Below are 17,178 nucleotides of genomic sequence, written 5' to 3' on the forward strand. Positions count from 1 at the left end.
GGTTCCGAAGAACTGTTTTCTCCATTTTTAGCCGGTACTCTGCCGGATTTTCTTTAAAATTTTTGAAACCTCAAATAAATTATAATTTCGATAAATGGCCCAAATATATTATATTTCACAAGTTATATATTACAGGAGTTTATTGTTATAATCCAAACTAATACAAAATGAAAAATACAAAAGGGCCACCTCGAGTCCTAATGTCCTACCATATGCAATGCAGATGTGAGGTGACCCTGGACCTCGGATGCAGCTCTGAAGGCTTACCCTGTCTGATATCTACTGGGCTCCCCAGCTAGGTCTCCAGTACCTACGCATAGCAAAAGCGACGCTCTAAGCAATTCTGCTTAGTGGTGACAATATAAAATAAAATAACATAAAGTGAAACGAATATACAGAATGTGTGTTTACATTTTTGGTAGACTTAACTTCTGATATTAATTTCATTATTATTTGATTAAACTTTGATAAGGTTTATTATCATTGCCTGAGTAACCCATACTAGTTAACTGGACTGGATAAACGGGTAAACTGGCACTGGCTACTAAGTACCTCGGACCATCACACCATTGGTCACATTGTGTGTGACACCCCTTACCCGTTTACAGTGTAGCCTGTAACACCCCTAAGTTCGGTAGTGCGTTCTACTGCTCCGGTGACCAGTGTTGTCCGGACAACTAGGATGCCTAGAACTACACTTTGACATGAGGGAGGAGACATAAAATAATGAAATACAAGAAAAGAAAATACAAGAAAAACAAAGGAAAAATAATAGCAAAGAAATGTAACCAAGTTAAGCGAGCCGGGAACCCTAGCGATGGGGGACCGCACCGGGAAGTCACGGCGTGGACCATTGACTAGCTCTCGGATCATGGGAACCCCGAAAACATTTTTAGGACTTAAATAGACCCTTATTGAAGAATAAATATCATTAGAAAGATCAAAGAAAAATTAAATAATCAAGACAAAGAAAAGTGAGAAATCGAAAACAGACAAAACCGGTGATACTAAAAATCGGAATGCAACCCAGCAGGGCATTATGGTCATTTGACTTCCCGAATCGTCTTTTGACCTAAATTTCCATTAAAAATAAATAACATTACACTTAGAAAATAAAATGAAAAATTAGTTTAGTGGTTCCTAATACAAATAGCTAAAATCATGGGTTAATGTGGAATAAATGAACAATTAGCTTATTATATGATTATTTGGAGTTAGTGGACCATTAATGGATTAATTAAACACTAAATGGGGCTGATGTAAGTCCACTAACCAGCTGAACTTCATCTTCCTCAAGGTTCTCTCAACATTGCCGACTTGAAGGTGAGAGGAAACCTCCATTGGCGTGTGCATGCAAGCTCATCTAATCCTTCCATTTCAACTCCAATCCCTTAAGTAGCTTCATGAAAAATTGTCTACACATCACAAGGAAGAGTTTGATACCAATTTTAAGAAGTTTAATCAAGGTTTGGCAAGTTTCAACCATAAGGTAAGTTAGTATTTTTGAAGATAGCTTTGTTAAGTTTTGTGTGCATGTTATGGGTGTTGGATTTGTGAAGAAAATTTTTGAGTTTGAAGAGTTATTGTTGTGTTCATTTTGGACAGCCATGGAGTCATGTAATTGATGAAATAATTGTGCATATATTTGATGAGAAATGATATTGATCATGATGATTTAATAACCTAGTGAATTACTTCACATGTATATGGTGAATTTTGCACTTGGAATGGGATTTAATGAATTGTAGGACACTTTGGTGTTGAAGGACAATTTCGGCAGCCTTGAAACTCTTGGATAAGTGTATGTGTTCATGAAAATATGGGCAGAATTGTGGCATTAAGGATTGAAGGATATGAGTATGAAATTGTTGTGTAAAGTGTATGTAAAAACTAGTGATGTTTATGTGTATGTGTAATGGTATTTGAACTTTAGGAATTAGAGTTATATTTGTTATGTTGAGGATAATTGTAATCTTCCCTAAGTGATGTTAATGTAAAGTAATATATAGTTTTGGTAATGTACCAAAACAGATTTGGTAGGGAAGTAAACATATTGCAAGGTAAATGTGTGTAATTGATGTGTGTTAAGCAAAGTAACCAAGGGCAGTGTACATTTTAGCCAATAAGTTTAAATGTGTAACCTCAATTGGTATGAGACCAATTGGAGGTGGAACTAGGCACAAAATGTGCCAACTTTCATTGAGAAAACATACCAAAATTCTGCTTGCAAGGTGACCTAAGAAAATGACCAATTCGGATTAGGTGCAATTAGGACCTGAAAAATGACCAATTGGGCAGCAGTGAGTGTTTAGGCCATAACTCACTCAAAACATGTCCAATTGACCTGAAATTTTAACCATGAATAGTTAAGACCCATACCTACAAGTCTTATGAAGACACCAAAGCCCAGAAATGACCATAAGCAAGTCAAAAAGCTTGCACAAGTTCGGGTCCAAAAACTGGCCGAACCAAAGTTGACCAAATTGACCTAAAATTGACCTAATTTGATATTAATTGACCAGCAATAGTATAATGACCATAACTTGGTCTACTTAACTCGGATTGACCTAAAATTTTGCCCCGCATGCAATAAGACATAGATCTACAAGTTTGTAGTTTTGACCAAAACCCGAAAATCGAGGAAACTAGGTCGTCCGGTTAGGTCAAACTAGTATCCCGGAATCCAGCAAATTGCAAGAAAATGCACTAAACAAGGAAATGAGTTTGGTAAAACGTACCAACCCTAAAACCCTATCGAATGTGACATATTAAGGACACCAAAACCTAATTTACCTTAAACGCATCGAGGGTCAGTATATTAGGTAATTGAGCAAATAATAGCCTTCAGTGAATTACTTATCGAACATTATCGTTAGAGACAGTTTAATTTAGTACTGAAACACTTCAAATTGTGTTTCTCAGTTACCAAAGACTCAGGAAAAGGGAAGGAAACACTGAGTCCAGACCAGGAGACAATTATCAGAGGTTTGTGCACAACTAGTTTTTAACTGATTTTGTTCTGAATATTTTATATGATTAAATGACATATTTTCTTATGAACTATGTTTAACAGGCATTGGATTTAATTCAATTATTATTGAAATTGCTATAGTATGTATGATTTTAGCTTTGTGAAATGGTATTTCCACAAGTATTAAGCATTGTTATGGATTGAACAAAATATGTTTTGGAAAATTGTGATAGAACATGTTTTGAATTGTGATGGTAATTTTCATGGAAAAATGCAAATTTATGATTTGAATTGTGATGAGCATAAAAAATTATTGGATATTAGAATTGACTTTGAATCGAATTATATTGTGATTTATGCTCACTAAATGGATTGTAATATTGTTTTATATCTCACTATAGATGCTTGACTAGGTTATTACCCTTCTCTCTCATTTGTTGAGAAGACAATGGAGTTAGTTGTGTTTTGATTACCATGGTACGTGCACAGGCTTAGATTTTCCTCTGATGTGAGGTTAGATCTAAGTTTATTTTATCATTATGGCCCTTGCGGAAGATTCATTATTGTGATGGTACTGTGCACGATGATTCGACCTTCCCGACCATAGGGAGTTAGAATCACATCGAAGATGGCCCTTTCGGATTAGTCTTGCATAGTTAGTGAGATAAAGAATAATTTTTGAGATACAGAATGGCTTTTGAATGGTAAGAAATTGTGATTTCAATTATGGTTTATGTATAATTGATTTTGTTGGAATTACTTAAATGGTTAGTCATGATTTGATAAGTTGAATTTTGTGATCAAAGCCATTTATACAAATGATTTACATTATTGGAAATGAATATTTTGAGTTTTGAAATTTGATGAGTATTCAGATTCCCAATTTCTTTACTATAAATTTTGTCAATGTATGTTGTACTATGTTTTAAATTATAGTTGTGCACCACTGAGTTCACCACTCAGCGATAGCTTTGTATGCTGTCGCAGGTAAGAAGAGCATAGAGCAGTAAGTAAATTTCCTTGAAGATATATTCAGATCAGCTCCAGGTATATCATAGGTATACCCATGTACATAGGTTTTGATGTATGCATGTAATAATATGTATGTAAATTATTTGAGCAGTTGTATAGAAACTCTTGTAAAAAAATTTGGTATGTAATTAAATGTAAATTATTGTAAATGTAAATTTGAGATTTCATTTACTTGAATAGTTTTGTATTATATTTCTTGTATCTCAGTCTTTGAAAAATCACTGCGGATTTGAGTTGAGAAAAATGTTGTGTTGAGAAATATGTTGGAGTTGAGATTTGCAAATACATATTGAAGTGCTTTTTTTACTGGTTTTCTGAAGAACTGTTTTATCCAAAATACAGAGGGCACTCTGCCAAAATTTTTATAGAAATTCCAAATAATTCAAATGTGTCAATTCTATCACTTCAGTTCAAAAAGGTTTTAACACCTGTAAATAGTGCTCACCACTGTAAAAGAAGTAAGAAAAGTTTTGAAAATCCCTTGTAGTGTATTTAATGGGTTATCAGTAGACGGAGTTGGTAATTCATTAGGTATACTACGGGATCATGTTATGCCTTACAGAGGGGTAGTGTGTGACATGTTTTAGTGGTATCAGAGCAATGGTTTTAAAGTAAATTTTGAACTGTGAATTTGAAATCTTTTTGTCAGTAACTACAACTGCTCAAATGTTTGATACATATAGTACATTTACATCATAAATGTGAACTAATGGAGAGGAATCTCCTTGTGTTGGTTGTACAGGAATAGAAAATTCTGTGAGAAAAATGGAAGAGAAGAATGAGATAAAAGAACAGTCTGTGATGGCAGAAGAACAAGTTGAAGCCCCAGCTCCACAAATTGTCGAAGGCCCGATCATCAGCTTTACGGTACAAATTACTGCACAAATGGCCCAAAAATGGCCACTTTCTTTCAACAAATGGTCGATAATCACCAAGCCCAAGTATTGCACTCCAACCCCCACAAGGGCAGTGTGAAATAGAAAAGAGGGAGAAACCTATGGGTCAGAGCTCGAACAGTAATTTGAGAAAGAGAAAAGAATTTGAGGAACCCCGAACTCAGGGATACGATAGAGGTGGATCATTAAGACAGAGACCACCAAGGTCCAGTCGTCGAACAACTAGAAGTTCCTACCCTTCCCGCCAATGTGAAACTTGTAGAAGATATCATGGAGGTATTTGTCGTAAGGCCTCTGGAGCCTGTTACAATTGTGGAAAACTTGGACACTTTGCTAAAGATTGTGCTAAACCACCTCGATCTGCTCTCCGGAGTTCACAGACCGTCAGTCAGAGTCAAGATAGAAATAGAGTTGGTACTCCTCACCATTATAACACAGTGAATCAACCCGAATATAGTAGCGCACCAGTCGGAGTGTCCACTATGCGCCAAGTAAAAGGAGCAGAAACTTCAGATGTAGCTGCTGGTAAGTTCTTAATTTTAGTTATTATTTGATCCCAGCACTACTTAGTTGTGTGTTAGTGTCAGAACTATATGTTCTGTTGTCATTCCTTTACATGGGAACGAATTTTGATGTATTAGTGACTAGTCCTTTAGGATAATAACTATAATAACAAGTATGATTGACATTACTTTTGGAAGAATTGTTAGCTAAAAGTATTTTCTAACATACCATAAATTATAAAGCTAAATGGCGAGCCTACTTAATGTAAGGCAAGAGGACCTAAAAGTAAGTTACAGTAATAGAATTACTCTAGATGAGAGCAAAGATGTTACTGTTAGTAATTGTCAAAGGAAATTGTAATCAGAATCGGTTTGGGATATTAGTGGATTCGAGAAAGATAAGATGTTAGAAAACCTAGTCCATGAGGTTATAACGTAGTGACTATATAATGTTCTCGATGTTTGTATTGTAAGCTGCAGATTACAGTACCAATGGATTATTGTGTAGAGCTACGTGTTTCCTCGTGGTACAATAAGTAAGAATATTTGTAAGTAATCTATAAATTGATACAGTTGCACCCGAATAGGGTACTATTACTGGAAATAAATGTGAAAATTTTAGTCAGAAATTCAAAACTTCAGAACTAGCCTATCAAACGACTACACTTGTAAGGTAGTTAGAGTCAGTGACTCGATTACATTAATGTGAATTACCTGTACCCCAGTAATTGCTATAAGCTTAGAGATATCAGTACAACTTATCATCCTCAGATGGATGGACAGTCGAAACAAGTGATTCAGGTAAATTTTGAAACTCATTGAGTTTCTATAAATAATGAAATGAAATGATAATAATAACCTGTAAAATGTAATAAACCCTCGAGAATATACTGAGAACTTCTGTCCTTGAATCTGAGGGGAGATGGGACAGATACATCCCACTAACAGAATTTGTATATAATAATAAGTGTCGAGCTAGCATACAAATAGCACCCTATGAAACATAGTAAGAGAATGGATAACTATGGATTTTGTGATGAGATTTCCGAGGACATAGAATAGTCATGATGCGGTATAGGTCATAATTGACAGACTAACCAAGTCTGCTCACTTTTTGCCAGTCCGGATGGACTATAGCCTGGAAAGATTGGCCAGATTATACATATGAGATTGTAAAATTGCATGGAGTGCCAGTATCAATTGTATTTGACAGGGATCCTAGGTTCACTTCTAGATTTTGGGATAGTCTTCAGAGAGCCCTAGGAACTAGATTGAACTTCAGCACAGCATTCCACCCATAGACAGATGGCCAGTCTGAGAGGGTTATTCAGATATTGGAGGATATGCTACGGGCTTGTGTGATTGAATTTGAAGGTAGTTAGGATACACACTTGCCTTTGATTGAGTTTGCTTATAACAACAGCTACCAATCAAGCATTGGGATGCCTCCATATAAAGCTTTGTATGGTAAAAAGTGCAGAACTCCCCTATGTTGGGATGAGGTAGGTAAAAGGAAGATGATTGGGCCAGAAATTGTTCAGCAGATAGAGGAAAAGATCAGATTGATTAGAGATAGACTTAAGACTGCGTCAGACCGTCAGAAGTCCTATGTTGGTTTGAAAAGAAGAGATATTGAGTATGCAGTGGGTGATAAGGTATTCCTCAAAGTTTCTCCTTGGAAGAGAATTATGAGATTTGGCAGAAAGGGGAAACTGTGTCCTCGTTTCATTGGACCATATGAGGTTCTGGAAAGAGTGGGTCCTTTGGCATATCGGTTGGCATTACCTCCAGAGCTAGCAAAGATACACAGTGTCTTCCATGTGTCCATATTAAGGAGGTACAGATCTGACCTGTGACACCCCTTACTCGGCTACAGTGTAGCCGAGCAAGTTATGCCACTCAGTGTGCCGGAGCACTCTATTTTATCTTAATTCATTTTTATCATAGTTTTGAACATAACTTGTGAAATATAATTCATTTTAAACCATTTATCGAAATTATTATTTATTTGAGGTTCCGAAAATTTTAAAGAAAATCCGGCAGAGTACCGACGAAAAATGGAGAAAACAGTTCTTCGGAACCTGTGAAAAACACTTCCTATGATCATATTCAATCATCTCATCACTCTCAAACTTCAATATCAAAATCTCAACATTTTTCACCATTCATTTCTCAATCATTCATCTCATGTGATAATCATGTACAAGTCACAGTTATGTATTCACTTTTCCTTTCACAAACACAATTTTCTTAACAATTCCTCTATTTGTCATTCATTCATTTCACATCATCATTAGACTCAAATCATAAATAAATTCTCACATGTGATTTATAATCACAATTTACAAGTACTTACATTAATACAAAATTATATTACATTTGTTTCAAATACACATGATAAAATAAGAGTTTAATTACAAAATTTACAAAAACCTCAAAATACAAAATGGGACCTAGTGTCCTACCAATGCACTGTGGATGGTGAGGTGACACGGACACTATGCAGAACTGTGAATTGCCTTACCGAATCTGTGGTCTACTGGGCCCTCTGTCCAAATCTTCAGTACCTACGCATTGCAAAAGCGACGCGCTAAGCATAAAGCTTAGTGGTGCCAATAATACAAGAAAATATAATATGCAAATAAAAATCATAATTTCTTAGCCATTGTGTTCATAAGAACTGAATAATTACCAACTTAATGTTTAGTCGAGGGCTAATTACGTTTTATGATATTAACTTCTTCATGCATTTTGTTAATTATTTTCTTCATGATCCTGAGTTTCTTTGTATTCTATCATAATCGTTCCTGATATTTAATTTTTGTATTTTCTTTAACAATCAGTTCAATTACAGTTATACTTTTCCATTCATTTGGTTGCCCAAGTAACCTATACTGGATGACTGGATTGGATAACGGGTCGTTGGCACTGGACACCGCGGTGCCTCGGGCCGTCATACCATGGGACGCAGAACGTCAACCACGTATGCAGTCAGTATGGCTAAAAAGCTATGATATCACATAATCGGCATAAAAGCCATGAATACGGGCATAAAGCCATGAATACAGGCATAAAGCCTTTCGCAGTACTGCTAAAACAATACCCTATTGGCATGCCAAACTATCCAAACCAATCTTGTTAGGTATACTAGGGCATTTGATATTTTAAAATTCTTCAATCTTTGAATTTCAACTTTTGGTGTCACTATTCATTTCATTGGTCAACAAGAAAGTTGACTTTTGCATAGAAAGTAGGTACATTGACTTTGGCACTTCAAACATACCACATTTTTCATTTAAAACTTGTTGGAAGTGATTACCATTACCATTTCTAGGCTTAAACCAAGGGAAACAAAATTTTCGGTTTTTGAAGCTTAACTTTACTATTCCATTAAGTACTGTTACAGTGGGAATTTGAAGAAATGGTAAACATGAAAGTTGTTCCTTATTTTGTCTAGTTGAATTTCTTTTTTTGAATCACTCCATTTGGAGTTTTGTAGCTCAAGTTATGGCCAAAATAAGTTTACTGTTCATGGGTACTGTTCCTGCTGAAATTTTGGGTTTTGGCAGATTTTGGTCCAACTTTGGTCAGTAATTTGACCAAGTTAAGTTCATAATTTGGTCTAACTTTCTTCATATGAAATGTTCTACCATGCCTTAGGTTTCCATCGGTTCAAGAATCGCCTAAATCCGAGTTTTCTAGAGAGAGTTATAGCCATCCAAACATTACTGTTCAAATGTAAATCTGCAGAGTTGTAGGTTTGATAACTCAACTTTGTTCAATAATTTGAATGGGTTAATGGCATAATTTGGGGTAGGTTTCTTCATGAAAGTTGTTTGTCTATATCCTATCTTGTTGCTGTAAACATTTCAGGTCAATTTGACCACTCTACAATGAGTTATGGCTTGGTCATTCTGCAGGGGCTGTTTGCAGGGTATCCGGATTGGGGCCAACTTTTGGTCCACTTGCTTTGGTCTTTTGGGCATGGTTTCTTCAGCAAAAATGTGCCATTATAAGCCTAGTTTCATGTACAATTGGCCAAACACCAATTGAACCTACACAGCCAAAGATATGGCAGTCCAAGTGGACTGAAATCTCAGCCACCCTGCTGCACTCATTGGGCAGCCTGCCCATTCCACTTTGCCATGCAATAATTCACTCCTAATTATGGTCAACTTACCTCAAATGGTCACTAATTGACCATTAGAATGTTCTTTAACAATTTCCTAAGCAAAGTCAAATTTTCACTCCTAAACCCTAGCTCAAAGTCATGGTTTTCACAATTTCTTTAGTTAACTCTTTCATTCTTTGTATATATATATGTATACACTTTAAACATAATCTCCAATTCACTCTAAGTCCATTAATACAATCAAACTCATTCCTTCCTAGGGCTGCTGAAAATTCAAGGGATGCATACACTTAACTTTTATTCATTTAATTTACAATTTCTCACTTATTTCAAGCTTCTAACATGGAATCAAAGAAGTATATATATAAGTAGGTACTAACCTCACTTTAACCTCTTGTAGGGCAGATTTCTCCAAGCTAAAACTTCACTTTCCTTCACTTTCTAGGCTGCCAAACACTTCCCAAGAGGTAGAGACAAGCTTTTAGTGAAGGGACTTAGGGTTTTATAGTGCAAATTCATGGGAAAATGGAAGTAATTAAAGAAAACTTCCATGGAGGGTTATGGAGGAGAGGATCACGTTTTGAAGAAGAAGATGGCTGCTTGTTTTTGGTCTTCCTTGGTCTTTATTTATCTCTTTTATTAATTAGTCAAATGGTTACTTAATTGTGATTGGTTATGGCTTTTAAATGACATCATCAAGATGTCATAAATTGCTTTTTATTTCATTTTCCTTTTCTTTTATCCACTACTCATTTCCAATTTCATTTTTAGTAATGTTTATTTATATTTTATATCATATTAATTATTTACTTAACTGGACAAGTCGGCCAAAAATCACCTCTGAAGGCGAAATGACCAAAATGCCCTACGTTTGGCTTAACGGGTCAAAATTGTCTGTACCGATTGAAAAATTTTTCTAAATATTTTCTTGGCATTCTAATGCCATAGGAACCTCAATGACCCTTCTCTGGAGTCCCAAAAATTATTTTATGAATTTTTTCCCTGGTCTAGGGCTCCTCGTTGCGAGAACCGCAACTTCCCTCTGGGTTACCCATCGCTTGGGCACCGGCTCGTGTGACTTAGTTGTATTTTATTTCTAAAATTTTTACTAAATTTTTCTTGTCAATATTTGAGTTATTTATGGTTTCTTGCTTTAGTTTAAATATTTTTCCGACGTTTCTAATGTCCCGACCGACACCTGGCCATCGGAACAAGAGATCGAACGGAGTTGCTACGGGGAGGGTGTTACAAGACCCATCTCATGTACTATCAGTTGAAGAGATTGAAGTAAATCCAGACCTTTCATATGAGGAAGAACCCATAAAAATTCTGGCATATGAGGTGAAGAAGCTGAAGAATAAACAGATACACCTGGTTAAAGTGCTGTGGAACCATCATTCAGGCCAATAAGCTACTTGGGAACGTGAAGAGGATATGAGGAGACAGCACCCACAGTTGTTCAGAGACTAATGCCAGGTAAAATTTCGAGACGAAATTTATTTTAAGGGGGAGAGAATTGTAACACCCCTAAGTTCGGTAGTGCGTTCTACTGCTCCGGTGACCAGTGTTGTCCGGACAGCTAGGATGCCTAGAACTACACTTTGACATGAGGGAGGAGACATAAAATAATGAAATACAAGAAAAGAAAATACAAGAAAAACAAAGGAAAAATAATAGCAAAGAAATGTAACCAAGTTAAGTGAGCCGGGAACCCTAACGATGGGGGACCGCACCGAGAAGTCACGGCGTGGACCGTTGACTAGCCCTGGACTGCGAGGAACCCTGGAAAACAATTTTAGGACTTAAATAGACCCTTATTGAAGAATAAATATCATTAGAAAGATCAAAGAAAAATTAAATAATCAATACAAAGAAAAGTGAGAAATCGAAAAACAGACAAAACCCGGTGATACCGAAAAATCGGGAATGCAACCCGAACAGGGGCATTATGGTCATTTGACTTCCCGAATTGTCTTTTGACCTAAATTTCCATTAAAAATAAATAACATTACACTTAGAAAATAAAATGAAAAATTAGTTTAGTGGTTCCTAATACAAATAGCTAAAATCATGGGTTAATGTGGAATAAATGAACAATTAGCTTATTATATGATTATTTAGAGTTAGTGGACCATTAATGGATTAATTAAACACTAAATGGGGCTGATGTAAGTCCACTAACCAGCTGAACTTCATCTTCCTCAAGGTTCTCTCAACATTGCCGACTTGAAGGTGAGAGGAAACCTCCATTGGCGTGTGCATGCAAGCTCATCTAATCCTTCCATTTCAACTCCAATCCCTTAAGTAGCTTCATGAAAAATTGTCTACACATCACAAGGAAGAGTTTGATACCAATTTTAAGAAGTTTAATCAAGGTTTGGCAAGTTTCAACCATAAGGTAAGTTAGTATTTTTGAAGATAGCTTTGTTAAGTTTTGTGTGCATGTTATGGGTGTTGGATTTGTGAAGAAAATTTTTGAGTTTGAAGAGTTATTGTTGTGTTCATTTTGGACAGCCATGGAGTCATGTAATTGATGAAATAATTTTGCATATATTTGATGAGAAATGATGTTGATCATGATGATTTAATAACCTAGTGAATTACTTCACATGTATATGGTGAATTTTGCACTTGGAATGGGATTTAATGAATTGTAGGACACTTTGGTGTTGAAGGACAATTTTGGCAGCCTTGAAACTCTTGGATAAGTGTATGTGTTCATGAAGATATGGGCAGAATTGTGGCATTAAGGATTGAAGGATATGAGTATGAAATTGTTGTGTAAAGTGTATGTAAAAACTAGTGATGTTTATGTGTATGTGTAATGGTATTTGAACTTTGGGAATTAGAGTTATATTTGGTATGTTGAGGATAATTATAATCTGCCCAAAGTGATGTTAATGTAAAGTAATATATAGTTTTTGTAATGTACCAAAACAGATTTGGTAGGGAAGTAAACATATTGCAATGTAAATGTGTGTAATTGATGTGTGTTAAGCAAAGTAACCAAGGGCAGTGTACATTTTAGCCAATAAGTTTAAATGTGTAACCTCAATTGGTATGAGACCAATTGGAGGTGGAACTAGGCACAAAATGTGCCAACTTTCATTGAGAAAACATACCAAAATTCTGCTTGCAAGGTGACCTAAGAAAATGACCAATTCGGATTAGGTGCAATTAGGACCTGAAAAATGACCAATTGGGCAGCAGTGAGTGTTTAGGCCATAACTCACTCAAAACAGGTCCAATTGACCTGAAATTTTAACCATGAATAGTTAAGACCCATACCTACAAGTCTTATGAAGACACAAAAGCCCAGAAATGACCATAAGAAAGTCAAAAAGCTTGCACAAGTTTGGGTCCAAAAACTGGCCGAACCAAAGTTGACCAAATTGACCTAAAATTGACCTAATTTGATATTAATTGACCAGCAATAGTATAATGACCATAACTTGGTCTACTTAACTCGGATTGACCTAAAATTTTTCCCCGCGTGCAATAAGACATAGGTCTACAAGTTTGTAGTTTTGATCAAAACCCGAAAATCGAGGGAACTAGGTCGTCCGGTTAGGTCAAACTAGTATCCCGGAATCCAGCAAATTGCAAGAAAATGCACTAAACAAGGAAATGAGTTTGGTAAAACGTACCAACCCTAAAACCCTATCGAATGTGACATATTAAGGACACCAAAACCTAATTTACCTTAAACGCATCGAGGGTCAGTATATTAGGTAATTGAGCAAATAATAGCCTTCAGTGAATTACTTATCGAACATTATCGTTAGAGACAGTTTAATTTAGTACTGAAACACTTCAAATTGTGTTTCTCAGTTACCAAAGACTCAGGAAAAGGGAAGGAAACACTGAGTCCAGACCAGGAGACAATTATCAGAGGTTTGTGCACAACTAGTTTTTAACTGATTTTGTTCTGAATATTTTATATGATTAAATGACATATTTTCTTATGAACTATGTTTAACAGGCATTGGATTTAATTCAATTATTATTGAAATTGCTATAGTATGTATGATTTTAGCTTTGTGAAATGGTATTTCCACAAGTATTAAGCATTGTTATGGATTGAACAAAATATGTTTTGGAAAATTGTGATAGAACATGTTTTGAATTGTGATGGTAATTTTCATGGAAAAATGCAAATTTATGATTTGAATTGTGATGAGCATAAAAAATTATTGGATATTAGAATTGACTTTGAATCGAATTATATTGTGATTTATGCTCACTAAATGGATTGTAATATTTTTTTATATCTCACTATAGATGCTTGACTAGGTTATTACCCGTCTCTCTCATTTGTTGAGAAGACAATGGAGTTAGTTGTATTTTGATTACCATGGTACGTGCACAGGCTTAGATTTTCCTCTGATGTGAGGTTAGACCTAAGTTTATTTTATCGTTATGGCCCTTGCGGAAGATTCATTATTGTGATGGTACTGTGCACGATGATTCGACCTCCCCGACCATAGGGAGTTAGAATCACATCGAAGATGGCCCTTTCGGATTAGTCTTGCATAGTTAGTGAGATAAAGAATAATTTTTGAGATACAGAATGGCTTTTAAATGGTAAGGAATTGTGATTTCAATTATGGTTTATGTATAATTGATTTTGTTGGAATTACTTAAATGGTTAGTCATGATTTGATAAATTGAATTTTGTGATCAAAGCCATTTATACAAATGATTTACATTATTGGAAATGAATATTTTGAGTTTTGAAATTTGATGAGTATTCAGATTCCCAATTTATTTATCAGAATTTTGTCAATGTATATTGTACTATGTTTTAAATTATAGTTGTGCACCATCGAAGTTCACCACTCAGCGATAGCTTTGTATGCTGTCGCAGGTAAGAAGAGCATAGAGCAGTAAGTAAATTTCCTTGAAGATATATTCAGATCAGCTCCAGGTATATCATAGGTATACCCATGTACATAGGTTTTGATGTATGCATGTAATAATATGTATGTAAATTATTTGAGCAGTTGTATAGAAACTCTTGTAAAAAAATTTGGTATGTAATTAAATGTAAATTATTGTAAATGTAAATTTGAGATTTCATTTACTTGAATAGTTTTGTATTATATTTCTTGTATCTTAGTCTTTGAAAAATCACTGCGGATTTGAGTTGAGAAAAATGTTGTGTTGAGAAATATGTTAGAGTTGAGATTTGCAAATACATATTGAAGTGCTTTTTTTACAGGTTTTCTGAAGAACTGTTTTATCCAAAATACAGAGGGTACTCTGCCAAAATTTTTACAGAAATTCCAAATAATTCAAATGTGTCAATTCTATCACTTCAGTTCAAAAAGGTTTTAACACCTGTAAATAGTGCTCACCACTGTAAAAGAAGTAAGAAAAGTTTTGAAAATCTCTTGTAGTGTATTTAATGGGTTATCAGTAGACGGAGTTGGTAATTCATTAGGTATACTACGGGATCATGTTATGCCTTACAGAGGGGTAGGGCGTGACATAGCCGAGCAAGTTATGCCACTCAGTGTGACGGAGCACCAATTTATATTTCTATTAAAATTTATCCCTTTATAATTCGTTTATTTTCAATTTTGATAAATCTGAATATATTCGCAAATTTTATAGAAAACCCGACAGAGCGCCGGCTGTAAATTGGAAAAACAGTTCTTCTGAACCTGTTTAAAAACACTTCCAAAATAATTTCAAAATCCCAACTCCATTATATATATTCAAGTCAATCTCAAAATCTCAATCTCAGTCACGATACTATTTTCAAAACTTTTCTGTTTTCTTCATCACTTGAAGCATATTCACAAATAATTCTCAACATTTCATTTATCAACATACGTAATGCAGAAAATCTCAATAATATGAAATTTCATATATTTACATTAATACATAATTACAGGAGTTTATAGTTACGATCCAAACTAATAAAAAATGCAAAATACAAAATGGCCACCTATAGTTCTAATGTCCTACCATATGCAGTGCAGATGTGAGGTGACTCTGGACTCCTGATGCAGCTCTGAAGACTCACCCCGTCTAATGTCTACTGGGCTCCCCAGCTAGGTCTCCAGTACCTGCGCGTGGCAAAAGCAACGCGCTAAGCAATTCTGCTTAGTGGTGACAATATAAAATAATATAAAATAACATAAAATGAAACAAATATGCAGAATGTGTGTTTACATTTTTGGTAGACTTAACTTCTGATATTAATTTCATTATTATTTGATTAAACTCTGGTAAGGTTTATTATCATTGCCCGAGTAACCCATACTAATTGGATCGGATGGATAAACGGTAACCGAATCGGGTACTAAGTACCTTGGACCATCACACCATCGGTCACATTGTGTCTCCGACAGTAAATGTAATGTACCTAATAAGTCAGAATAATTATTAGGGTTAAAATCCAAGTATATCAACTCAAATAACATAGCCAAAGGCTATTATTTCACAGAATGGCAAAGCCATGAAACACAAAATGGCATGAAGCCATATGCAATACTGCTAACAGAACCCTATTGCCATGCCAAGCTATCTAAACCAATCTTGCTAGGTATACTAGGGCATATTACATTTTTAAGTTTTACAATTTTTGAATTTCAAGTTTTGGTGTTACGATTCACTTTATTAGTCAACCAAAATGTTGACTTTTGCATAGACAATAGGTACATTGATTTTAATACTCCCAACATACCATATTTTGCATTCAAATTTTGTTGGTATTGGTTGCCAATACCATTTCTAAGCTTAATGTTAAGTAAGCAGAATTTTCAGTTTTCATGCCTCATCTTTACTGTTTCATTACTCATTTTTGCAGCGGGAATTTGGCAAAATGATTAACATGAAAGTTGTTTCTTATTTTGTCTAGTTGAATTTATTTTTTTAATCACTCTATTTAGAGTTTTGTATCTCAAGTTATGGTCCAAAAACCACAACTGGCCGGATTGGAATTTTTCTGGACTGACCATATCTACAAGCAAAGTGAATGAGGATCAAACTCCCTTGTTGGATAGGTTCTGGTCATAATTTGGGGTAGGTTTCTTCATGAAAGTTGTTGATCTTATCTTGTTGCTGGTAAAATTTCAGATCAATTGGACCTTTTTACATTGAGTTATGGCCAAATGAATAATTACTGTTCATTTAGTTATTTTGCAGAATCAGACTGCAGGTCACCAACTGCAACTCACTTGTTGGATAGGTTCTGCTCATAATTTAGGGTAGGTTTCTTCATAAAAGTTGTTGGTCTATATCTTATCTTGTTTTTGGTAAACTTTCAGGTCAATTGGACCTTTCTACATTGAGTTATGGCCAAATGAACCATCACTGTTCATTTGGTCATTCTGCAGAAACAGCCTGCAGGTCACCCGGATTTGAACAAGCTTTTGGTCCACTTGGTTTGGTTTTATGGGCATGGTTTCTTCACCAAAGTTGTGGAATTATGTGTCTAGTTTCATGTCCAATTAGCTTTGCACCAATTGAACCTCCACAATTCAAGTTATGGCTGTCCAAACCTGCTGGACTCAAGTCCAAATTTTGCAGGTCACTCCATTCTGCAGGTCCCATTCATGGCAGCCACACCAAACCCAATCCCATCACTCAACACACTTCATTTTTAATTTAAACAGAACTAAATGGTCACTAATT

Source organism: Hevea brasiliensis, chromosome 5 (genome assembly GCF_030052815.1).
Source record: "Hevea brasiliensis isolate MT/VB/25A 57/8 chromosome 5, ASM3005281v1, whole genome shotgun sequence".
NCBI classification, from domain to species: Eukaryota; Viridiplantae; Streptophyta; class Magnoliopsida; order Malpighiales; family Euphorbiaceae; genus Hevea; species Hevea brasiliensis.